The sequence below is a fragment of the Tinamus guttatus genome, unplaced genomic scaffold, assembly GCF_059628265.1.
Source record: "Tinamus guttatus ecotype Peru unplaced genomic scaffold, ASM5962826v1 Tinamus_guttatus_pri_ptg000370l, whole genome shotgun sequence".
In the NCBI taxonomy this organism is placed as follows: Eukaryota; Metazoa; Chordata; class Aves; order Tinamiformes; family Tinamidae; genus Tinamus; species Tinamus guttatus.
Window position 1 is genome coordinate 126,950 of NW_028288904.1, and position 26,318 is coordinate 153,267.

A 26,318-nucleotide genomic window follows, 5' to 3' on the forward strand; every position below is an offset into this window, starting at 1 on the left:
CCTTTTGACAATTGCCCTCCTCTTGGCATAAAGTTCAAAGTGGATCGAGAGGCCCCTGTGTCTATCCAGAAACACACTTCCTCTCGGTCCGGAACCGCCCTACGTGTCATCAAGGGCTCCCGCATAGTGGGTCCCTGGTATAATGGAAGCCCCCGACACCTCTAACAATCCATTTAAAATTCAATCAGTGAATTTCCTTTTCCTGATGATATACTGGCCTCTGTGAGCATTCCCCCAAAAACCTTCCTCTCTCCTGAAGACAGGCTAAACTGCATTTTGGACCTCCCATAATTGACAAGCTTTTTGCAAGATTATCCTCTTCCCCTGGGATCCAAAAAGGATTCCTAAAAGAAAATCCCAAACCTTCCAAGTGTAATCTGCATTTCTTAGATATTCATCTATCTTTTCCCCCACTCCATAGGATCATATAAATAAGGGGACAGTTCTTTAATCGCCTTATATCTTGTGTGATTGGAGCACAACCACAAATCCAAGCTGTGCCCCCACCCCATCCTGGCCTCGCAGTGGAACCTGGTACAGAGGCATTTGGCTTTGGGGGCTTTTGGCACCTCGTACTACTGGCTTCCTTTTCTTGGTTTGAAAAGGACAAAATGTTCCATTCCTCCTCCTCTTCACTGTCACTAGAAGCAGGAGGTAGAGACAGGAGCTGTGTTTCCTGATGGATTTTGATGATAAGATGGAAAAAGGTACTGGAGGACATCCCACGCCTCCTTATCTGTTTTCTTTTCCCCTTCTTCAGATTCCTGCTTCCCTTTTTCTCCTCTCTCTTTTGGCTTCCCTTTGCTGCCCCCTCCCTGGGCGTCCACATCGGGGTCGTCACCCCTTTTGCTCCCTGCTGTTCCACAGTACTCACCAGTGAGATTTCAATGGTCCTTTCCGTCGGACCTAGTCCTTTCCGTCGGACTTGGTGCTACCCGGAGGTCCTTTCCGTCAGACTTATCACTACCTGGAGGTCCTTTCCTTCGGACCTAGTCCTTTCCGTCGGACTTGGTGCTACCCGGAGGTCCTTTCCGTCAGACTTATCACTACCTGGAGGTCCTTTCCTTCAGACCTAGCCCTTTCCATCGGACTTAGTAGTCCTTTCCGTCAGACTACTTGAGGACCCCCTCCCGGTCCTACCTGCGGATCCCCCTGATCCGCTTCTCGTCTGTCTCTGGACAGTCTCGGGAACCCAATCAGTCATCCAGTGCCGGCCGCTGTCGAAGGGAGTTGATCACCAAAAGCTTTGGTGAGGCGCGCCATTGACTCCGATCGCCGTCTGCCGTTCCCGGAAGGTGGAAGGATCCCGGACGAGCCCCCAATTGTGCGGAAAATCTCACTGTCAAGAACTGAATGTCCAAAAAAGAGACAGAGGAGTCCTAAAACTTTATTCGAATAAAGGGAGAATCCACTGGGCATATCCCTGTGGGGTCTCCCCAATTGCTGGAGGACACAGCCCCCCTTTTATCCTAATTTCCCGACCGAGGGACGCCCTCTCCTTTTCCCCATTGGCCAAGGTACTCAGAAGTTACAGCCTTCCGGGCCCGCCTACACCGAACTCCGGCCTCCTGCCATCTGTTCTCACCTAAGGTCACCTGACTCCTTTGTCCCCCTTGCTGAAGAATGTGGGGGAATTCCCTTTTTTCCCTCCTTTGTAAAGGCCCCCACCTCTTGGCAGATGCTCTTTTGTCCCACTCACTCCTGGCTCTGCTCAGTCTCCCCCCTCCCTTTGTCCTGCTCTTCAGCCAGACTGTGGGGAAATCCCCTTATTGGTGAATACACAAACTTGAGCATTCCGCTCAGTCCCACCACTGAATAATACATTTATTCTTGCAACAACCAGTTGAGGAATCTGTAAGTAACCAGAGAATACATACATATATATAGTAAATATATATATATATATATATATTTACTAGCAGCATCACAACAGGGATGTCTAAAGCCCACTGCACAAACACATGATGAGACACCTGAAGGATTTATAGCTTAAATACAAACATAGGAATGCAAGAAAAGGAACTTTAATCCAATTTACACATGAAAGAGAAACACTGATGAAGTGACTAAGATCAGAAGTTAAACCTTCCATATCTAGTGTCTTTGCTACCAGACTGTCAGTTGCTAGAGATCAGCACTGTAGATATGAAAAATTCAAGGCTGCAGGCCAAGATAAGAATATTCAGCACAGGATGGTGTGGTGAAACATATTTTAGACATCTGTTTATCCTTAGTTCTGATTAACACTGGGATCTTTGCAAACAAACTTACTTCTGGAAACTGAGCACCGGTCCCCTTTTCAGACACAAACTTCCATGTTTTAGAAAACATACAAAAGCCCTGGTGATATCTCAAGCTATAGAGTGAAGCAAATACCTAATAATATTTTCTTCTCCCATACATAATTTCCAAAAGGATACTGCAAATTTCAAGCTAGCTGTAGAGTCTTCCTTTACATAAAATGTCTGCAAACAGGAACTAAACATAACTGGGAGAAGCAAAAGATACTTCTTTGACTGAGTTCTTTCAGAAAACAAGTTTCAGATTTCAGCACATAATGCAAACACACAAATTCCCTTCTGTGTGCCTCTTGTTATAAAAGAAATACTTCATATTCTTAGCTATCACAAAAGTAACAAGAGCCATTATTTATACTGGCTAGGCATGTTACTTCCCATTACACTCTAACAATATGCATTGTACATATTGTTAGTACATTGTATTAGTATTTGTTAGTACATGGTATGGTTTTGTAGCGCTCACTCTACAAAATAAAAGTGGAGAACCAGCCTGTGTGTCTGTAAGGAAAAAGTAGTGCAGAGTCTGGAAAGGTTCATCCTCTTGCGCTGCTTCCTAGCAAGGGTTTAATTAAAGGTAAAAATGAGATGTATAGTAACTTTAATAAAGATAACACACACACAAACATCTGTGAGCTATGTTTTACAGAAGATTTACATCTCACTGTACTGTAGCTATGGAATATTTTAAGCCTGTAACAATGACATGTTAATCAAAATGGGAATGATTTCTTAAGTAGATCCTACTTTTGCCATGTGAATTACTTCATGTGTACGCTCTATCTGACCATGCAGTCTTTTATGGCAGGAATTTTATGAGAACTTTGCTTTTGAAGACATGTGTATTGTTCATCTTTCTATTTAATTTCCTCTGTTTACACGATAACTGTGTTATTCATTTTAAGATATATTCCCGGTCTCTTTGCTCCTCTCCTTCCCTCCCCCAAATCCAAATCTCATGACAACCAATAGTCTTTAGTACTATTCCTATTTAGATGGTTTGAAGAAGTTAACAAATGAATGCTTAACATTTTTGTTATATTTGTATACAAAATATTTAGCTACTAAATACATAGTATTAACAACAACCATCAACTCATTATTCAAATAAAAATATTTCTGTTATGATCAATAATACAAACATCTTATAATAACAAAATATGCATAAAAGATACCCCAAAACAACATTACTTGTGAATTAGGAAATCCTGAATGCTAGTGTTTCCCATTTAGAAGACACAAATGTTCTGATTTCCTTTGATCCTACTGATTAAGTTTTACAGTATTTCTTCCCACTTCAAGTTTATTTTAACATTACAAAACAACAAGAAGTCCGTCAGAAACTAGTTGAAAGAAACATACTTATCTTTATCCATCAAGATATAATTCTACAGAGGAAGAACTATTTAGGTAGAATTAAAAAAGCTTCATGTACTAAGAGATCAAGGATTCTTGTTTGCAGGATACCTAAACCTAGACAGTACCAGTATTAAGAGACAGGAAAAAAAAAAGTCAGAACAACTTACAAAAGCAACTTTACAGGCATAATTCATCTTAAACACCTACCTGCTTCTGTAGCCACCGTTCTCGCCTTCTTTGTTTTCTCCTTAAGCTTTTCAACTTGTTTCTTTCTCTCTTGCTCAGCTTTTGTTTTAAGGAAATATTTGCAGGTTGCACAAGATCAACAGGTGCCACGTGCTGTTCCTCTTCTACAGCACTTGTAGATGAAGAAAGGTTCATCGCAAAAGGTGACTGATCTGCAATGGCACTCCCAGAATATTGCCCAGTAGCTTCAAAATCACACTCACTTTCTGTTTCTCTATGTACTAATGCATTAAAGGAGGTAACTTGAAACCTTTTCTGTACTTCATCAGCATTTGAACTATACTGGTCCTGAAAAACAGTCTCACCTTTCTGACGAGACCCTAATTGCAAGTCACATCTTGTGTAAACAGGTGGATTTTCATTTTGGCCACAGCAAATAGTTCCCACACTGGAAGTTCCATATAAAGCAGGCAACAAAACAAGACTCTCTCTGATATTTAAATCCCAACTGTGCGATCTTCTGTGAAAAGCTTTTACAGTACATGCACCATTCACAGGCCAGGCAGCAGAAGGATTTTGTCTTTGCTTTAATGCATCTAAGGGAAGCCTTTTACTCTTCATCTCAAAACTGGGTGATCTTACTTCCAGACAAAGTGCTTCTGTTAATCTTCCACTACCATTATTATTTCTGGCCATGTATGAAAACCCTTGATTTTTGATTTCCAAAGCTGCAGATATCAGTTTGTGGTGGGGATCTGTGTTAAAATCAGATTTAATTTTGCAGAGCATCAAGCGTTTGGCTGATGGTTTTGCCACTTTAACAGCAAAAGCTGCCTGATAGTCAGCCCGACTCTTGCAGAAATGTATATTTACAAACTGTCCTCAGGAGCACTTTGTGTTGCAAAGTTAAAGCCCCCTAAGCGGGCCTCACAAAAGGGACAGTGCAGTTTTCCAATTGTCCACTGTGCCTATTAGCAAGAAAAGAAAAAAAGAACAACAGACTCATTGTAAATGAATGATTAAGAAGCCATTACTAGCTTAACTTTTCTCCTTTAATGAAAAACAAAAAGTAAACCATTTTAAACACAGAAAAAGAGACTGCCCAGAGGAAAAGAAAAAAAGAAAAAAGGGGGGGGGGGGGAAGGCCCGAAAAAGGCCCGTTTTCTCAGTGGATATCTGGAAGCTTGTTCCCTTAAACTATTTTGTGTGGGCGGCATAGTGCAACTGCTGAGAAGCTCAATAGGGCTTTTCACAGGCTTGAATTATCATGTGTGTAAAACAGAGACATAACTTAAGACAATGCCAGAATGACAGGAGAGTTGTTTTTCTGTTTGCCCCTTACTATGGTCTGATGTCACTTTGGTCTTTTCTGAACTGCGTCAAAAGGCTTGACTTTTTGCGCAAGCTTTTTCCAATGTTCTTCTTTCTAACAGCTTCTGTTTTTATCCCCTTGTGCTAGCTATACACAAAGAAACCTTTTACATTTACACATTCAACTCAAACGTTATGCTATAGTTATACATACTCCGACTGCTGAAGTGTACAATACTAACTGTCAAGGAAGCTGTGCCATAAAAATTGAGTATTAAAAGAATTTGTGCTCTCCCACACTCTAAACGTCTGATTCTGCAATCAATTTAACAACTACACTTTTATTTATTTTTCACTGACCAAAAAACTTGAGATCCTCAACCTAGACTGCCTGCACAGCAGTTTGACTAAACCACATAAACCACTGATGACAAGTTATCAGTGACATCTGAAGTGATGCAAACTTCTCCCTATCTAAATAGTGTCCAGCAAGCAATCACTGCTTTACAGCAAAATAAAAGTCTTTTCTTTAATAAATACTTTTAAAGTATTTACTTAGTTGTGCACAGACCTTTCAAGTAAAAATACACTTTAGTAACAGAAAGGAACGTATAATGCATAATAATCTACATAGCATAGGTTGTATTTTGTGTAACCAAGAATGCTGATAGTAAATTATAAATTTAAAAAGCCTCATAAAGCACAGGTAATCCTCAACACAGTGTTACAGGAGGTTGATGTGCTCTGGCCTAGCGGAATTTGAAAGAGGAAATTCTTGTCTATTACAATTCTGCACATTTGTGCCTCTCTGCAGTTCTTACAAAGGAACACTACCATTGCACATTAATACATTGCAGAGGTTTTTACACATACCACATTAGAAAACAGCAAATTCTGATTTGTTGTATGAGCATTCTTATTTTCATCTGCACAAGGGTAACTCAAAAGCACATAAACACTAAATAAAATTTAAATACAGTGTCCTGGATATATTTTTATAAGTTTTTATCCTGTTTGCGTTTTAAACTATTATAAGGCCTCTTGTTCTCACCTTGCTTTGTCTTTTAGCAAAAATACCACCATCAAGGCTACAGATTCCACTTTGAGAGCCAGGCACACAGAAACTAGAGTGTTGCCCCAGTTGCCCTTTTTAGCTTGGCACACGACCATGTTCATTGTAGCTAAACTGTTTCCAGATCAGTTGGCCCGTGAGCTCATGTTTACCTCCAAAATAGCATGTAGACATATTTGAGTGTCAGAAAGTCTAGGTCCCTCTCTGACTCTGTTTTACGTCCTTAAAATCTTTTTCTATGATTCAGTCCCAGAAAAGCTATCCTTCCCAAGATAGACCTCAGTCCTTGTTCCTGAAAAACACTTATCTGACCTTCTCTTAGAGACCATCCATGGATTTTTCACAGCCTTCTCCAATGACTTCAATACCTTGTTATCTTTAGCATTATAACTTTTCTCCTTAACACGCAGCCTGAATTTTCTTGCAATTTAAGCCTTACTCTTTCCCTTATCCACCTTGAATAAAGAGAACAAAACATCTCTGTTATACTCAAGCACATTTTATAATTTGAAGCGCTTATATATTAGCTCCCCTTCAAACTTGTCTTTGGGCCAAATAAATGCAATTCTTTTGATCTTTCCTCATAGATGAGGCTTTTTTGATCTCCAGCTGTCACTGCTATTGTGAACTCTTTTAAATGGGTCTTACACCACTATAAGTGTAATGTTCTTCCACAACAGTGTTCAAATATGTACACAGAACTTGAATTATTACTAGCACTGAGTAGCCTGGATAGATTATATATATTTTATATATATACATATATATATATAATATATATAATCTATTATATAGCTGTATATATAGCTATATAGCTATCCCAATATGATGTCACGTCACTAAGTAGGTGAACAACATAACACTGATTCAACAACAACAAAAAAAAAGGGGGGGGGAATGTCTTATAAAGGTGAAAGCTAACACAAAATTCATCAGAATTCACTTCTGAAAAAGTTGCTTTTTATATTTATAAGGACAGGAAAGGTGGGAAGATTAAAAAAAGAAATCTAACGGCAAACAAATTTAATAAGCAACTTCTGCATGAAATCTTCGTAGGTTTCTGATTCATACATGCTCCTGGAGACGTTATGGGGAAATGAAGCAGAGATCACATTTCCTCCACCCCTCCTTTATCTGGAAAGCCTATTAACAGCACCACAGAAAGCTAATGGAGCCATTCACAAAGAACACCCTGAGACATAGGTGAATGATTAAGTGTCAGACACTGCAACCAGCAAAACTATTCAAGCTTTCTGTTTATTCATCTCTTGAATGGGACTATTTCCCTTTGGACATCCTCTCACCAGTGGAAGGTTGTTGGTTTGTTTGTAAGCTAGCTCCCTTTGATATTTACGCTGAAGTTCCTTTTGCGGTCTAAACTGTATAGTGTATTTAGCTTTGTTCGTTTCTTGTCAAAAAGAATTGCTAGAAAACACAAGGTAAAGCCCAAGAAAAGTTTTTTTTAAGTGCACAAAGTGAAGGACAAAACATAAAAACCTATTTCTGTTGAAAGCCTAGTCCAGAATTTCTCTTTGACTAGGTTCTTCCTCCCCTCCAAAAGCATAAAAAGAGAAAAAGAAATAAAGCAAACCAAGTGGTTCTCAGTGCTTCTTAGTTCAAGGCATCCATGACCGCTGCGCATACTGCAGCCACCAAGGTGGCAACAGTAATTAGGTACAGCAAGAAACAAGGACACTGGAAGCTCTGCTTTAGTCACTGGGAGCTTTGAAAAAATGATAGATGGGTGGCACTATCAAATTAAGCGGGCAAAGTTACATGAGCTGTCCTAGCCAGTACAGATCTGGACCAGAAGTTCCTGCTCCCAGAACAAAATGACCTGACACTTCATTCCCTGAGAAGTGATCACGGAAACTATTAAGGTACATGCAAACAATGGCTGCTAAGTTCTCATCTCCTGACTATTTTTCCTCAGGGAGACACCATTAAAAGAACACTTCACCCACACTTCTCAAAGTCTGAAATAAAGTGACACTTTCATGCAAAAGCAGAAAAAAAAAAAAAAAGGTTTAAAGAATTGCCTTCAGAGAGCCAGAGAAGCAAAGGAGCCAGATGAGTAAAAGGCCTCACACCTGCTCTCGTGCCAGCGCTGGCTGAACTATGACCCCTATTTTGTTCTGCCCTTCCAGCTAGCGGGGAGCAGCTTTCAGACGATGATGATGACAATGGACCGCCAGGTGACGAGGGCTAGTGATTCCCGCCTGACGCTATTCCTCGCGCAGTGAGAGTGGCCCGTCCCTGCAAGCTCTGAAGGTAACCGGAACCAGGCACACACATGACGCGCAACACAGTTTTCCTGCGCGCTGCCGTGGCCGACAGATCGGCCAGACGCAGCAGGGAGGTATTCAAGCTGCCCTGGCGAGGACCCAGCGCCACCAGCGCGCGCGAGGACACGCAGCGAAGCGCCGCCAACCGCCACCAAGGGCAACGCTGCGGCCACCTCGGCCGCCACCCGCCACGGCGCCAGCGCTTGCCCGGCCACCTCCAGCCGGGGCCCTGCGCTCGACCTGGGCTAGGTGGGCTCCGCGCGCGGACAGGCAGCGGGGCCGGCACCAAGCGGCTTTGCCGCGCCCGGGAGGAGACACCCGCTCCGCTCCGCGGAGGCCTCGCCTTGCCCTCGCCCGCCCAGCGGCGGCGCCGCCCAGGTGCCTACATCTCGCCACTTACCGCGCCGCAAGGAACCCGCTCCCCTGCCCGGAGGAGGAAGAAGGGGCGAGGGGGGAGGGGAGGGAGTTGCGCTGCTCCAGCTGCTCTAGCGAACGGCAAGAGACGTGAGACAAACGACAGCGGAAAGCGCTGCGCTCCGCCCGGCGCGGGAGGCGCGGCCCTCCACGCCACGGGCAACAGCCCCCCGGGCATAAAGGGGGAGGGGGGGAACAACGTGATCCCTCCCCGAGGTGAGGGCGAAATGGCGCCGTCCAGGCGCGGGCCGCGCTCGTGCCATGCGGGGCAGGCGGTACCATGATGGGGGGCGGGGGGGAGCAGTGCCACCCCGCGCACGCGCGCGACTCCCAGGAGCCTCGTGTGAGGGATGGCAGCCTGCGAGTGCGAGGCTCCGAGTGAGCCTGGAGTGGGCAGAGCGAGCCCGTCCTGCATGGCAACAGGTGACTTGCTGTGTTTTAGCGTACATTTCCTCTAGGTCAGGATAAGCCTCTGTTATCGTGTGCACAAGTGTATGAAATAACAGGATAATAGCACTCTGTCAGAAGGTTACAGTTTTCAATAGTTATTGCTAAGTAATCATTGAAATTAAAGATAAGAGTTGGTCAGTTCTGTGCTTAAATGCTACAAATTTAGCTGTAGAGTTTTCTCCAGTTTTTAAAAAACATAATTGAAGCTGTGGCAAATGACTCTTCTATCTTCCCATTTACATTTGTACTGTGCCCTGACAGCCCTTCCAGGGAATCTACCTGCTGGTGCAATGTGCTCCTAATGACTCCTGCTGCTTGCTTTATAAAGCAGATTTGTGTAGCGATGCTTGCAGGTGGGATGCTCGCAGTCGTTAACCTCAGCTCGTCTCTGCCATGCCTCAATAGTAATCTTATGTAGAGGAGAGAGACAATTATTTTGGAAGAATTTTTGATAAGATACAGCATGTTCAGTTCTAAGCTGAGTGCATCAATGACAAATAGTTGCAGGTTATTGTGAAATGTTGCAGTTTGAAAGCTGTAGTGGTGGGGGGGGGGAAGGAGATATCAAATCATTATCGGATTCACAAACAGTCCGTGGAACGTAGGTCCAATCGCCTTCCTAGGAGCAAATCGAGTTCCCAAATAGTGTGATCAACTATAAGCTCGACTCTGGCAGCATCGGATTCACGAACAGTCCGTCAACTGTAGGTCCGATCACCTCCCCCCAAACAAGTAGTCAAGTTCACAAACAGTATGATTTATTCAAATGCAACATTTACAAAGCAGGTTTCAGATGTCAGTACAGGAAATTCTCTACTACAGCGTGGGGTTTTTAGCTAGCTCTGATGTACAAATGTGCAATCATCACTCACCCCAGAAGATGGGAGAGGGCTCTCAGTCTCAAGTCTCCTCAGGCAGCGCACCAGTCTGAGGGGAGGAAAGGGGACTCAGCACATCAACTGACCCAGGAACTACAATGGATTCTTCCCCCCCACCTCCTTTTCCTCCTTAGTTCACCTTTTATACTTTTCTTTGCATTCAGGTGGAGCTTGAGTGACTAGAGTCATACTTAATATTGTTATTGATTGGTGACAAAGTTTCTCGCTTTCATTTAAAGGTACAGTCAATCGAAAATCTAGAGCGCATGCTCAGTGAGGAGTGGTCGTACCTCGGAGGCAGGTAACTTTTGGGATGGAGGTGTGGTTTTCACATTATAATGAGCAAAGTTCAAGCAAAGTTCATCTGAAAGGAGTGATTTGCCACCTTTGCTGGCTCAGCACCGGACTTGTTATCGTATATCTCTCATTAGACAGCCACTGTGCGGCTTATCAGCAGCCCAGCACAGGGAGTGCAACAGAGTTTGGCCGCGGTGCCTTCACTCCACTCCATCCTCTGTTACTCCCCTTTGCAGCTGCGAGGAGGGCAGATTGCGTTGCCCAGGGAACCGTGGAGGAGCTGAGTCCATGCCTACCAGCCATCTGTTCGGATAAACACAGTATTCTTCCTGGTAGCTATCACCATCCTGCATCTCCCTCTTCCCCTTGATGGTCCTTTATATAATCTTTCTCGGCTTCAGGATATTTGGGGGCGGTATTTCAGGCCAATGGGTCTGAGGCGTTAATGTTAATATTTATAGTGGCCCCACTGGCTGTTGAGCCACCTGTTTTGCTTCTCTATTGGCTAGAGCGTTGCCCTGTATCTGGGGACTATTTCCCTTTTGGTGTGCTGGCCAATGGATAATGGCTACTGCTCAGGGGGCCCACACAGCTTCCAGTAGGGCTGAGATCTCTTCTTTATTTTTCTATGCCTTTTCCTTCTGATGTTAACAGTCCCCTTTCTTTGTATATCTGCCCATGCACATGGGCAGTGGCAAAGACATACCAGCTATCAGTATAGATGTTTACCGCCTTTCCTCTTGCCCACCATAGTGCTCGTGTCAGAGCAATGAGTTCAGCTCTTTGTGCCGAACTGCCACGCGGCAACAATTTGGGCCCATATTACTCGGCCTTCTTGTGTTCCCACTGTGGCCCCTGCATACCGGACTCCATCTGTTACGTAACTGCTGCCATCCGTCCAGTGGCACCCTGTACCCTAGTTGTCTCTTGGGACAGGGGGCCTAATGGTTCTTTAAGTTACTGAGTGTGATGCTCCAGTGTTGTTGCCTGACATTGGCAATCAACTCCGTCCGCCGAGGCGGCCAGGCACATCCAACCCGTGCCCGGGCCAAAGAGCACAGACACCAATATGAGGATGCTGCAAATGGCGTTTATTGATGGATAACAAGGTGTTATATAGCTAAGGTTTACAACGTCACATCCGCCTGCTTACATCATAGACTAAACACTATTGGCTATTAAGGGCCCTATCTTTCCGTACAGCACGATATCTTCCGGCCACCGTTCCCTAACTATCTGCACCATCTCCCCCCTCCCTATGCATAACAAAACTAGCTAAAATATAACTATCTTATTCTTACTTATTCTTATCTTATTCTACTTACTTACTCTTATTATTATATTACTCTTACTTATTCTTAATATTATATTATTCTATGCTTATAGTTTATAACAATCTTAAAATTATGTATCATAAACTTGACATAAAAACATAAGGCACAAAGTGTAGAAGGTAGGGGATGACAGGTAATACCGGGGTGTAGGAATAGGGTGTACCTTGGGATAACTTGGGAATAATACTGAGTGGATATATTCTTAAAGCAGTTGTCGGTGTTCCACTAACATGATGTTAACCTTCTCTAGCCGACTCTTGACAAACGGCATGAGCTTATTCAATATACAGGGTCCAAAGATCAGTGTCATCATGATCATTGCTATCAGCCCTATCAAGGTGGATATCAGGGTGGTTAACCACAGCGAACCGGCGAACCAACCCTCGTACCAGCTGCGTTTGGGTTCAACGGGTGCTGGTTGGCAAGGCATGGCACTGAAAATTGGTGACCCTGTAGTTACTTTTGTACTAATTGCTCGAGATTGTTCCATCTGTTCAAGTACCCATTTAAAGGGCTGATGTGATTCTACCTGTCCTATAGTGACAAGCTGCAAAATTAAGATAACGCAAAGGCATCGCGGCCCCCTCTTGCGGAGGCTGTTTTGTTGTTTTCTGGATTCAGTCGGCATGGAACTCACAGGCTCGAGCGGGACGCCTGTCACCAGGGCGTCCGATGATCCGGTCCTGTGAACAGAAACTCACAATTTTCATTAGTTTTATTTTGAAGGTCTGGTTTAATAGACTTAAGCAGGCACCACTTGACTCTGCCATCTTTCCTGACAGTGACCTTTGGGTCGATCTTGGCATGGGGGGAGCGCTGCCAGCGAGTCCCCCAGCCAAGGGCAGTTTACTGCAACGTGGCCTGCCTGGTCACATTTAGAACATGTCATTACGTTGGCTATTGCGGCATGAACAGCCGCCTGAATTGGGGTCAGATGCTCTTCCTTTGCAACATGCTTAACCATGTCTGCGATACTTGCCCCTACCGGCAATGATCGCAGGATTTCTTTGGTTGCGGAATTGCATTGTTGGCGTAAACATTCTGCTACGACCGGGCCTTTTGCCTCCGCAGGCAGGGCCGAAGAGCCGACCGCTGCTTGGAGACGATCTACAAATTGTGTAAAGCTCTCACTTTCACTTTGCTTTATTGAGGACCATGGTGATGGTCTGGCAACGACTCTACAGGCTGTGCGAATAGCTTCTCTGGCCGCATGAGTAGTTGCCATAACTTCATGGGCCTGCGCCTGGGGGGTGATCATTGTTGGATCTGTACCCATTAACCGCTGCAGGCTGGAGCCGTGTAATGGGTGATCTGCCCCAGTTACTTGGGCTAAACACTTTGTACAGTTGTCTTCCCATTCTTGTCTGAAAACGATCATCCCTGCTCCATCAAAGATTAGTCTACAAGTTTGCTTTATATCAAACGGGAGCATATCGTCCCCCCCGAAGATACCATCTATGAGGGTTGAGACCATGGCAGAATTAATCCCTTTATCCGCAATTGCTTTAACGATCGTTTGCACATCCTTAGATTTTATCGGCGAGTAGACCCTCTGTCCCGCCTCCGTCACCCGGACTGGGAACGCTAGCGCGGCCGATGGGGCCCACTCGGCACACGCGATCTTTATTTCCTTCCAGTCCGTGAGAGGGGTTTCTTCCTTTCGCGGTTTTTCTTTAATTCGAATGGGAATATTTTGGCTCTTAGTTCTTTGGCTCTTAGTTCTGTTTACCTTCTTTTTCTCCTTCCTTAAATTTGAATCAGTTGTGGGCCACTCATCCTCACTAGTGTCCGAGCCGGAGCTGGAACTCGACTGACTGGTCACTTCCGGGCTCCGGTACTTTTTCGTTGGGCTCCAGCCCCGCCTACTTTCCCCCCTCCTTGGCTCGCCCCGCCTCCTACTCACGGAGGCGCGTTTTTTCAAACGGTCGCTCCGATTGGTTCTCGGCCCCTCACTCGGTCCTCCCTCACCTGACCAGTCATTTCATCATAGAAGGCTATCAGGTTAAGCATCAGAAAGCATCGGGCAGACTCACTGACATAGGCCGGACCGTTATCTGTCTTGATGTGCTCGGGCGAGCCTATGACTGCAAAAGATGTGGTTAGATGCCTGCAGACATGTAGGGCCCTTTCACCGGTCTCCGCTGTGGCCCACACAAACTTAGAGTAGGTGTCTATGGACACGTGGACATACTTGAGGCGTCCAAATTCAGGTACATGTGTGATGTCCATTTGCCACATCTCTAATGCCTTCAGGCCCCCTGGGGTTCACACCAATGTCCAGACCTGGCCCATGATGACTACACTGGGGACAGGCCTGCACAATTCCACAGGCATCGGATACAGTTATATCATACATCCAGGTCAGGCCTTTGGCATTAGCGTGGAACTGTTCATGAGCAATTCGGGCGATTTCAAAACGATTCAGTGGCCCATGTTCACGCACCAAGCTCACTAACTGGTCAGCCCGATTGTTACCCTCTCCCAAACCTAGTGTCCATTGATGACTCCGGACATGGATGACACAGAATGCCGTCGAACGCCACCTCACAGCTCTTTTGATTTATAGAAACAGCTGGAACAATCGCTGGTTACGAGTTTCTTTCAAAAGAGCATCCTCAATTCGCTGTACTACTCCGACGACATACAGGGAGTCCGATAAAATATTCAACGGGGTGTCCTTCCAGTGCATCAGCGCCCATGCGACAGCCGCCAATTCTAAAGTCTGCAACGAGTCACCTTCCACTGCTTGTAGGGTGTGGGCTTTCCATAGGTCCTTCTCCTTCCAGGTGATGGCCGCCCTTCTGGATGTTTTCTCTGTATCCGTGAATACCGTGAGGCCATCGCACGGAGGTCTTTCTACACACTTTGGTCTTCCTACCCACGAATAGCTGGTGAGGAAGTGGCCAAGCTTTCCTGCAGGCCTTTCCGAAGTCACCTCCCCAGGGAACTCCAAGAGCGCTAACTGCAGCGCAGTGGAGTGCCACAGGGCCCATTCCAGATCTGCCGCCTGCAGGGGAAGGTGGATCGCTGCTGGCTCACCCCCCGAGACTGCCAGCACCCGAGTTCTCCCACGGCAGACCATGTGAGCCACCGCTTCCAACCGAGGGGTCACGCTCTTGCGCGGTTGAACTGAGGAGAAAATCCATTCTAAAACTGCAAGGTAGTCTTCTCCCCCTTTTTTTCTTTTGCCACTGCATGATGAGGGCAAACACCGAGATTGGGTTGGAGACGACCATGAGGTGCATCGGGAGTTCAGAGCATTCCTTCCATTGCGACATTCTCCTGTGTGCACTGGTATGATGTATTGAGTAGGCTATATGGATTCAGGTCTGTCCAGGTCTGTCCAGTCGCTTTGAGGAATACCTAACACCAGTGCATCAATTGATCCGCTGTCCCACAAAACCAACAACTCTTAATTTGGGTATAATTAACAATACGCCTAAGAAGCATAACATATCCATTAGTGTTAAAAGTAGCATCAGCTTCTATAACAGCGTTAAAAGCAACATTACCTCCTAAAAGCCACAATATACAGATAATAATAACAGTAACACTTCTTCCTCCCATGTTGTTGTTCTGCAGGCTCACACTTTCCACAGCTAGGGTACCAGCTGCCTGCCTGCTACAGTTGATGTATCCGAGTTTGCTTCCAGCCAAGGTCTCACCCATTTCGCTGGCACCCATCTGGTTCCAGTATCTGTAATGACACAAGCATACCCTTTCCCCCAGGTTATCAAGTCCAAAGCTCCCGTCCATTTTCCCGTGTTCCAGTCTCTCAGCATCACCTTACATGGACCCGTTTTTACTTCTGTCAGGGCTCCCTTTAGCCCAGCCCTGTGTTTGACCATCAGAGGGACTAGGCTATCCTGGGGCAATCTCAAAAATTTTAAAACATATTCTGCTCTTGCCAATTTTTCTGCAGGCATAATTCCCAATTCTCTCTTTTTTTTTTTTATTTTTTATAGCTGGCATTTCAGCGTTTGGTTCATACGTTCCACTATGTCATGGTCCTCAGGATGTAATAGTATGGTGAAAAAACGATCTTTCAAATCGATTATTAATATGTCCGAATCATTTTGAAAGGTTCTCGATTTCCATTTGTATTTATGTTTGCATAGCTTCAATTTGGTTTCCTCCCCAGAAATTGCTTGGGATTTCTGTATATTAAGGAGGCCTCCGCTCCAGTAGCATTGAGGCTTTTACAATTTGTAAGGACTGTTGCAGGTCCTTCCGTGTCAGTTGCACTGGAGCTTGGCCGTCGCTTCATTCTTGTTTCCCATGCTGAAGTACTTCCCTAGTCTTTTTCCAAGAATACAAGTCAGAGTACGGTTCCCAGTCCTCCATCGGTGAGGGGGGGGGTGGGCGGGGGAGGTGGGGGGGGGACGCCGTAGTCTGAGTTATTCCTGGCTTTCCCACTTTCAAATTCTGGACTTTCTTGTTGTGCTTATTCAGCCCTCTGCTGATATATATTACACAATAAAGATCTAAAGACCACAGATACAAACAGCACAAACACAATTTCCATCCAGTGGCACGACCTCACGTAGCTGTGCACTCCACTAGTGAGTTCCACTGGTTGTCAGCAGGACACTGAGACTGAACATTCTCTCAAGTTGGCAGATTAGAGGGTTGCTGACAGGATCCTAACTTGGCGGGTGTCCCCGCAGAGACAACATGGGTCTCAGTGTTAGGAGTCTCACCCCTCCTTTCTCTCTGCTCTGTCTGTTTAAGCCCGGTGCATCCTGCCACGTAGGGCCAGTACGTGCCAGCAGGCAGACCAGGGGGCAGACAAACTCCACCTTCAGTCACATAACCTTCCCTCCTGGGTGCGCAGGTGCGCATACCAGTAAGTGGTCCCAGCTGTCAATCTGAGGGTCCTGCCTTTCTCATCTCCCTCCCTTTCGGGTGTTTGACCTTCAAACTAATTTGGAGGAAGTTTGCAGTTAAGTTGGCTACAAGCCCGGTCGAGCAGCCGCCTTCAACTGCTTTCAGAGGAGGTCGGCTCTGAGCCTGGCTGGGCAGCCGCCTCCGCACTCCTTATCGCTCAGCCTGGGCAGGCAAACATCTTCTTTCTCAGGGTCTTGGATTCTATTTTGCACAATAGTTTTATGACTCTACGGATTGTACAAATTTCCAGCTTTTCAACCATACCTCGTGTTAGCATCAATATACAAAGGATACAACACATAATAGAGATGAACATAGAAAATAGAAATAATAGCCCTAATAACGGTTTCTGTCCTCACTTAAAGCATTACAGTTCTTCAACCCCCACTTTTAAAGACAGATCAAATTCCTCTGCACCTCCCTCCTGGCTTTCATCAAGCCCTCAGCAACATAAGTTTCCTTGATCTCATTTGCCTTCTCTTCCCCAGCCCCCTTTCTCCTTTTTTCAAGGCGATCTAACAAGCGGAAGCGGGGGCACAGACGGTGCAGGCACCGCAGGTGCAGGCACAGAGGCAGGCACGGGCGGGGGGGTTAGCGATGGATCTCCAAACACCAGTGGTTTTCAGTGGTGTGGCGGTCCCGGTCCTGAAGTGCTTGCAAAGGCTGCCGTGGCTCCGACGGCCACTTTGCTTTTGGCTTTCACATCGGGTTTGAATACTAGGTGGGGCTCGGCTTTGAACCCATTCTCTCTGCACCAGATCGAAAGCTTGCAGAGGGTCTGATCATCAGCCTCCGTCTGCACTCCCACTGCTTCGCTCTTCCCAAGCGCCTCCCGTGCTGCCCTCCAAGTCTCCCTCTCCTCCCTTGCTCTCTGGAGGACCTGCCGTATCACTCCCCATGTCTTTAGATCTTTCGCACTCCCTTTAGACATACCATATTCCGTTAATGCAGTGGTACATTTCTGCCAGTGCTGAGGGAATAAAACTTCCCCGGCACTGTTAACCGCCCCTTCTTCAAGGAGCCGCTCAATGCAGCTCTTAACTGCATTCGATTTCATAGAAATCCCCCATTCCCGAGCACCAGATAGTACAACCTTGACTATCCCTTCCATGATCCGGATCCCTCGACCGCCAGCGGTCCGCCGCCTCGGAGTATCACGTCGGGGTCACCACTTGTTGCCTGACATTGGCAATCGACTCCGTCCGCCGAGGCGGCCAGGCACGTCCAACCCGTGCCCGGGCCAAAGAGCACAGACACCAATATGAGGATGCTGCAAATGGCGTTTATTGATGGATAACAAGGTGTTATATAGCTAAGGTTTACAACGTCACATCCGCCTGCTTACATCATAGACTAAACACTATTGGCTATTAAGGGCCCTATCTTTCCGTCCAGCACGATATCTTCCGGCCGCCGTTCCCTAACTATCTGCACCAGGTGTCAATAAGGAACGACACAGGTTGCCCCCAAACCTTCAAAGTTACCCTGGGCTCTTGGGGCTGTCAGAGCCCCGGCCCCGTCAGTCATTTTGTTTTTTCATAAATAGAATTTCTCACGAGTTTGGTGGCTCATTTTGGTAAGGACACTCATTTTTCCAATGTCCTTTCTTTTTACAAATCGTGCACTGATCTCAGTCAAGAATGGATCGTCTGGGGTAGTTCCCCATATTATCCTTCCTTTCCCTTCCTTGGGGAACCTTCCTATCTATAGGATGATGGGGTGGAGTGGCTTGTAAAGCTGCCACTGTTGCTATCGTTGCCTTGGTGATTTTTTTTTCTGAGCAATTTCTAATAGTTCAGTTTCGTTTTATTTTTTTCCTGCAAACCCATCTTGTTTTTGTATCTTTTTTCTTATGTCTGGGGTTGGTTGAGACACAAAGGCCAGATTTATAGCTTTTTGGTTTGCAGGGTCCTCTGGATCAATAGGGGTATAAATTCGATATGCCTCTAGCAGGCGTTCCAAGAATGCAGTTGCAGTTGGAGATTCGGAGGATCCCTGTTTAACTTCTGCTACTTTTGACAAATTCGTAGGTTTTCTGGCTGGTAGGTTTTTTTTTTTTTTTTGAAGCCCTTGTATCAGAAACTGCCGATACAACTCAGTGGACCTTCACCCGTCTACTGTATGGTAATCCCACTCCAGCCTTTGGGAGGGGCACACGTTCATCTTGAATGTTTCTACGACCATGTTCGGTCAGGTCTTCTATACCTGGTATCAATTCTCTAGCTCCTCTTAATATTCTCTCCCTCTCTTTCAATGTAAATAGAGCATGGAGGAGCTGCTGACAATCATCCCATGTGGGTTGATAACTATACATTACAAATTTAAGAGGGGATATCATGCTCCCACAATCTTTTGAGAAGGGAGGGTTTTGTTGCTTCCAGTTATACAGGTCCGTGGTGGAGAAGGGCGCGCTCCCACTTCCTCCAGGGACCTGCCTTAGCGGTAAAACTGATACCAGGGAGCTGGTGGAGTCAGGAGAGATGGCTTCACCAGTTCCCACTGGGCCATAAATAAGTTTGACCCCTTCTGGTGTGGGTGGGGATAAAGGGTTGTCCTGGGCAGGACCACCGTGTTGATCCGGCACCACAGGGGGACTTTGTGCTTATTGGGGTCTATAGGGTGGTAAAATTGGATCTTTGGGTAGCTCCGAGAGGACAGGGAATTTTGGCACGGATGGGGCAGATGGAATGGGGGGCTTCTTTCCCCCCCATTCTCATTGCTAGTACTTTGTGCCCATTTCCACATTTTTGCCATACACATTTGTAGCCAAATGGGGGGTTCTTTTAGGATATCATTCCACGGAACGATATAAGGTATCTGATCGGGGTCCCCAGGTTCCCCCATAATGATGAAAAGTACTCTTTGGACTACGTCGGGGTCGAAAGACCCCTCGGGAGGCCAACCCACTCCAAAAGTTGGCCATTCACTTTTACAAAAAGATTTTCAATTTATCTGCCTTAATATTAAACCCATAATTTAGGAGGGTCCATCTCCTAAAATTTTGAAAAATTGACAAAAAACAATCAAGGGGTCCTTCGGGAACAGAACTCGATTGTCCCATTCCGTCTGGATTAAAGCGATTTAGAACACAACACAAATGACACAAATAACAATTAGCACGACAACCGACACAAATAACAATGACCATGATATTACTGCAGAACGTTCCAACCGATTTCAACCTTTACCCAGGGCAACGCAGTGGCGTCCCACGCGTGCCGGAGGTGGGGAGTTATTGTCTCGTCAGACCTCCCACAGTCCACCACACCAGAAATTGGGGCGCCCCTTAACCTCCTGAATTGTACGATACCTTACCTCGAGGTTTTTCGAGATCTGGGGACCTGGAACTTCGTCAGGTAGCGCTCCCCCTGGACCTCGGAGTTCCCTTAACCTTGCGAGGTGCCGCCCGGTCACCAAGGGAAGGCGGAATCCGGGGACCTGGAACGTCATCAGGTAGCGCTCCCCCTGGAAGCGTTCCCCTGGCGAAGTCGAGCGGCCCTTCCCAACCAGGGAGGGCCTGGCGATTACTGAGCTCCCGGACGAGCCCCCAAAATGTTAGTCCGTAATCTCAATAATCACCCGCACACTCAACCTGGTGGGTTGAAAAGCAAGCTTTTATTAGCCGGCCAGCGGCGGACCTCTTACAGTTTGCCTGAGATCCAAACCATCTTGGGAAAAAGTTTGTGTTTCTATAGACAGCTGCAACTCCTTCATACGTTATTTGCAGTTCTTCACGGCCGATATCTTATCTCATGGTTGCAGCAAGAGGAGGGTGGCTCAGCATAAGTAGCAAGCTATGTTCACAGAAGCAGATAGCAAAATTAGGTACCTAGTCACCTCAACCTTATTAACTTCTTATATAGCCTCTCTTTGCACAGGGTCCTACACCTCGTTAATCATTAATCGTTGATCTCGAAGGGAAGGGCTCTGGAGCGGATGCTCATGCCAGAGCACCTTGTCTAGAGGTGAACAACTGGGGCAAAAGCCGCTGAACGAGAAAGCCTAGAGAGCGAGAGGCAGCCCCAGCACCAACCCCCGACCCCCTGCGGGCAGTGCGGAGCTCCCAGCCAGAGGCGGCTCTGACTCAACGGGGGCGGAGCCAGCAGGGCAGGCGGGAATTCAAAAGCTGCCCCCAGGGAGGAGGTGTAGGGAGTTTCCTTCCAGGTGTGGAAAAGAATTCTCTCCACAGACTCTTCCAGCAGTGGGAGGTTAGGTGAAGCCATGGTCTCCACTTGGCAGAGAGCTTCCACCAGGAAGACTGTGGCGACACAGACCGAACCACCACAGAAACATGCAGCGGTCCAGGTTTCTGGCTGTGGGGAATGCCTGAGCCTCTCCATGTTACTGGGGAGTAGTGAAAACACAGCCTGCCTTAGGTGTGAGCAGGTGGATGACCTGCTCAGCCTGGTGGCGGAGCTGAAGGAGGAGGTAGAAAGGCTGAGGGCCATCAGGGAATGTGAAAGAGAAATAGACTGGTGGAACTGCGTTCTGCAGTCTTCTCAGGAAAGCCACTCTGAGAACCCCCCAATTCAGTCTGTAAATCCAGTACCCTCTTGCCATGGGGCAGAGGGAGCAGAATGAACAGTATCGAGGGACGATCAACAATGGAAACAGGTCCCTATTCGAGGTGGCAGGAGAACCCTTCTACGGCCTGCCTCACCTCCACCAGTGACCACATCCAACAGGTACGAGGCCCTGGAACTTGGGGATCAGATAGAGGAGGTCATGAACCAAGGCCCATCTAGGGGGCTGTCTACAGAGAGGCAGTCAGGTCCACGCCCTGAGGCTGCTCTCCCTAAGGAGAAAAGGAGCCCCGGAAGAAGTGGCGGGTGATCGTCGTGGGTGACTCCATGCTACAGGGTACGGAGGCATGGGTATGTAGACCTGACCCCTTATCCAGAGAGGTCTGCTGCTTGCCAGGGGCCAGAAAGGCTCCCAAGGCTTGTCCAGGAGTCTGACTATTACCCCCTGGTACTGTTTCACATGGGCACAAATAATGCCACGGGGAAAGTGAGGGATATCAAGTGTTACTTCAGAGCCCTAGGGATGGCTGTCAAAGGTATGGGAGCCCAGGTAGTGTTCTCCTCTATCCTATCAACAAGGGGAATGGATTCAAGGAGGAGAAGGCGGATATGGCAGATCAACAAGTGGCTGCGCCGCTGGGCTTGGCAACAGGGTTTTGGCTTCTGTGAGCATGGGACTCTGTTTTATGACCACCAGCTAGTGGGGAATGATGGGAACCATCTCAGCAAGAGGGACACACGTCCAATGGGATCCTGGGGTGCATTAAGAAGAGTGTCTCCAGCAGGTCGAGGGAGGTGATCTTGCCCCTCTACTCAGCCCTGGTGAGGCCACATCTGGAGTATTGTGTCCAGTTCTGAGCCCCACAGTACAAGAGGGATGTGGAGCTGCTGGAGAGAGTCCAGCGCAGGGCTACAAGGATGATCAGGGGCCTGGAACATCTGCCCTATGAGGAGAGGCTGAGGGAGCTGGGCCTGTTCAGCCTGGAGAAGAGAAGGCTGAGAGGGGATCTGATCAATGTCTATAAGTACCTCAAGGGAGGGAGTGAGGAGGATGGTGCTGGCCTCTCTTCACTGGTGGCCACTGATAGAACTAGAGGTAATGGCCACAAACTGAAGCACCAAAAGTTCCACATGAACTTAAGGAAAAATTTCTTGACAGTGAGGGTGACAGAGCACTGGAACAGGCTGCCCAGAGAGGTTGTGGAGTCTCCTTCTCTGGAGATCTTCAAATCCCGCTTGGATGCAGTCCTGTGCCACGTGCTCTAGGTGACCCTGTGTGCGCAGGGGGATTGGACTAGATGACCTCTAGAGGTCCCTTCCAACCCTAAGCATTCTATGATTCTATGATTCTAATTTTCCTTAGGTCATGTAACAACCACCACTTACCCGATCTTTTCAGAATGGTAAACACTGGGGTATTCCAAGGGCTGGTTGTTTATGTGGCCTTTTTCCAACTGCTCCTGTACGAGAGTTTCGAGACGGGCGATCTTTTCTGCTGACAGCAGCCATTGATCAACCCAAACAGGATCTTCTGTTTTCCATGATAGCCTTAGGACTGGTCGCCCCTCACCAATGGCCGTGTTCAAAAAACCTTACTACCAGTAACTAGCCGCGCTCCCAACTGGCTTAATGCATCGCATCCTAATAGGGAAATAGGTGCATTCATCACATACGGATGAATGGTACAAATACTTCCATCTTTTACGGCACATTGAATCAAGTGCCTGCTCAGTCTAGTAGACTGGGTACCTCCAACCCCCATTACTGGTATTAGAATCACCTCCAGTGGCCATGTGTCTGGCCATACCCCTTGACTGATAACAGTAATGTCTGCACCGGTATCGTTCAACATGTTTACCTCGTGAGACTGCCCTCCAGGTTCTTTTAGTGTTACCTGTTCCATGGGTTTCTTTTTCCCAATTTCCATGGTCAAAAATACTTCTCCCGCACCAGTGGAACCAAATCCGCTTGCCCCTCTAGCAACACTTTTCACAAAGGGTACAGCGGCTTTGAATGGTACAAGCTGCCCAATTTTGGCTCCCGCAGGCACAACAACAGGAGGATTTGGAGTCCAGACCATCAAGGAAACGATCCCTGTAAAGTCTGCATCAATTACTCCGGGTAACACAAAAAGACCTTTACGGATAGTAGATGACCACCAAGGGTGACTGCGCCCTAGGGGACCCTTCGTGTTAGTTGGGACACATCTCACCTGTGTGTCAGTCAGAGTTGTTTCTATTGCTGTAGCAACATCTACTCCAGCACTGCCTGTGGTGGCAGCAGCGACACCATCGAGGCAGCCTGGGACTGTGCTTGTGTCGTAGCGCGCAGTCCCGTCGCGCTCGTCCCTCCGTTTCCCAAAGGGGTCCCATTTTTGTGGAACTGTGATCGGCAATCTGCGGCTTGGTGCCCAAATTTACCGCAACGATCACATGTCCCAGAAAAACCCTCTTTATTATTCTGCTTACCTTCACTCTTCCCCTTACTCCCTGGACCCACTTGGCATTATACCTTGATGTGTCCCGGCTTCCTGCATTTGAAGCATCGTGGGATGCGATCACCTCTTCCTTGCTGGACCAATGGCTTGACCGCAGCCGTGAAAGCAGAGGCTAGATACCCGGCATGTTCCTCAGCCGATCCTATTCGCGCACATGCATCCATCATTTGTGGGATACTAGCGTCTTTGGGCAGGGCCTGTAAAACTCCTTTGCAAGCCGGATTAGCATTTTCTATTGCTAAAGACATTTGCAGGGCTTCCCACACCTCGTCCGTTAATGGGATTCGTTCTAATGCGTCACGGAGGCGATCTAAAAACTGCATATAGGATTCCGCGGCCCCCTGCTTGACCAAAGTATACGGTGGCGTCGGCTTACCATCCTCAGGAAGGGTCCTGAGTGCCTCTCACACCAGGGTCGCTGACAAGCGCAAAACCTCTACATTTAATCGAGCTTGCCGTTGTGCATCAGCCCACTGACCTCCCCCAATGAGCATGTCTGTCGAGACCAGGCGCAACGGGTCCCCTTCAGCTCTATCCAAATTAGCGAGAGCGGCAGCTGCAGCCGCGTCCTGCCACCGAGTGTGCCATAGCACTTCCTGCATAGGACCCAGCAGAATGGAAGCCAACTGTCTGATATCATGAGATGTTAGCAAATGCCCCGTAAATATGTTATTAAGCATAGCTTGCGTAAAAGGCCCATGTAAACCGTATTGTTGTACCGACTTACGAGCTTCCTTAATCATATCCCATGACAGGGGCACCCACTGATTTGGCTGATTTTGACCCCCCATAACTACCGGATAGGCATTAGGAAGGAATTCCCCTTCTATTATTGCATTTTGAATAATTCCTTTCCAATGTTTCTTTGGGTCATATCCTTCAAACCCGCCTCCTCCATCCCCCCGTCGTTTCCTCGACCCCATCTTATGCTTTCCTCCCAACACGCGAGCACAACCCTTCCTTCCTCTTGCGAAACTCTCTCCCGAATCAGATCTCTTTCCTTTTCCCCTAACTTTCGTAACAGTTCCATTTGCCCACTCTGCACGTCCCGAGTGCGCGAGGGGCGGCTGAGGTGTAGGAGATGGAGGTGGTGAGGGCGGTAGGGGTGGATAAAACGTTGTCCTGCTGCTATCGGGCAGTTGGCATGGCGGTATTGGCGGTGGATCCTTTGGACCTTCGGCTCCTGCAGTTCTTTCAGGAGCTTCTTCTCCTGAAGGCGGAGATGACGGCCAGGGCTCATCAACCTCCATCTCCCCCTCTTCCATCCCTATCTGCTCCTCAATCAGGGGTGCTGATGATGATACAGGGGACGGGACAGGAGGTTATTCGAATACTCTAATATGAGCCGGATATGCTGCTGACCCTGACAAAGGTCTCAGGGCAGCAAACGCCCCAGCAGCCGCAGATCTTTCTGCTTTTAAACTTTGCAAGGTTGATAGCACCAACCTCCAAGTGGTAGCTAAGTTTTCTGCTTCTTTACTACCATTGCTTACTCTGTCCCACAGTTTTTCTCCGAACTTTTCCCATACTTCAACTTCAAAAGCGCTTTCCGGTTCAGCGGGAAACCCGTTTTCTCAACACCAAATGAGTAAGTTCCGGAGCATAAGCTCATCGTACTTAATTCCTCTCTTAGAGAGTATATGCAGGAGAAGTTTAACAATTGCACCTTCATCTTTTGTGACTCCTTGACCCATCTCCTGCCCCAGCTGCTCACCTCACAGGGTGTCCCGTTGCAACGTTCATTCTTCTTTGTCCCCGGGCCGTCCTCCGACCCGTCCCGGTCTCAGTCCCACTAAGCCGTCCTCCAGCTGGGCCTCTCCTTCGGGGTTCCCCACGCACCTCTTCAATTTGAAGCTCCGTGCTGTGTATCACGTCGGGGTCACCATCTGCAGAGAGAAAAACCGTGGGCTCAGCACGATCCAATGTGAATCAAGCTGAAAGACCATTTATTGAAACAAAGCCGTCCCTTATATGCTAGTTTCTTTCCCGCGCGCGAGCGCTCCCATCTCCTCTGATTGGCTAGAGCTTTTCTTCTCTCTGGTTGGTTGTTGTCAGGCTGCGTCCATCTTCCCTTAGGTCACAGGTTCAAGGTGACCTTTTGGTCTGCGCCAGGTGCTTACTCCAAGGCGATTGGACCTACGGCTAGAGATAATTGGTCAGATCCTGAAAAGGTTTTGGAAAGAATAGAGGAGTGCCATGCTAAGTTTAAGGACGGCAAAGGAAAGGGTGTTATTTGTGCCATTCTGGGTGCTTGCCTAATTCAGGCACAGAAGGACTATAAAATAAGGGAGAAATTGAAAATAGATTATCAAAGTAAGAATTCAGAAATTGGAGTATGAATTAGAGAAGGAAAAGAGACATATTAAATTATTGGGACAGTGAATTGAAACAATGCCGATGCAGGCACCCCGACCCCCTGATGTGCGACATAAATAAGGTAATTACTAACACTGAGCCTGAAGACTGTGATGGAGACATATGGGGAAATTCAGCTAAGGAGATTGAAGATGGCTCCTCAGAACCAGTGG

General features: G+C 47.2%; 1 pseudogene; it reads right to left on the minus strand.

The window, feature by feature from the left end:
* The window catches only part of LOC104578076 (E3 ubiquitin-protein ligase RNF180-like), a 76,533-nt pseudogene extending 51,493 nt beyond the window's left edge, over positions 1 to 25,040 (minus strand).
* Positions 25,041 to 26,318: the final 1,278 nt, after the last annotated feature.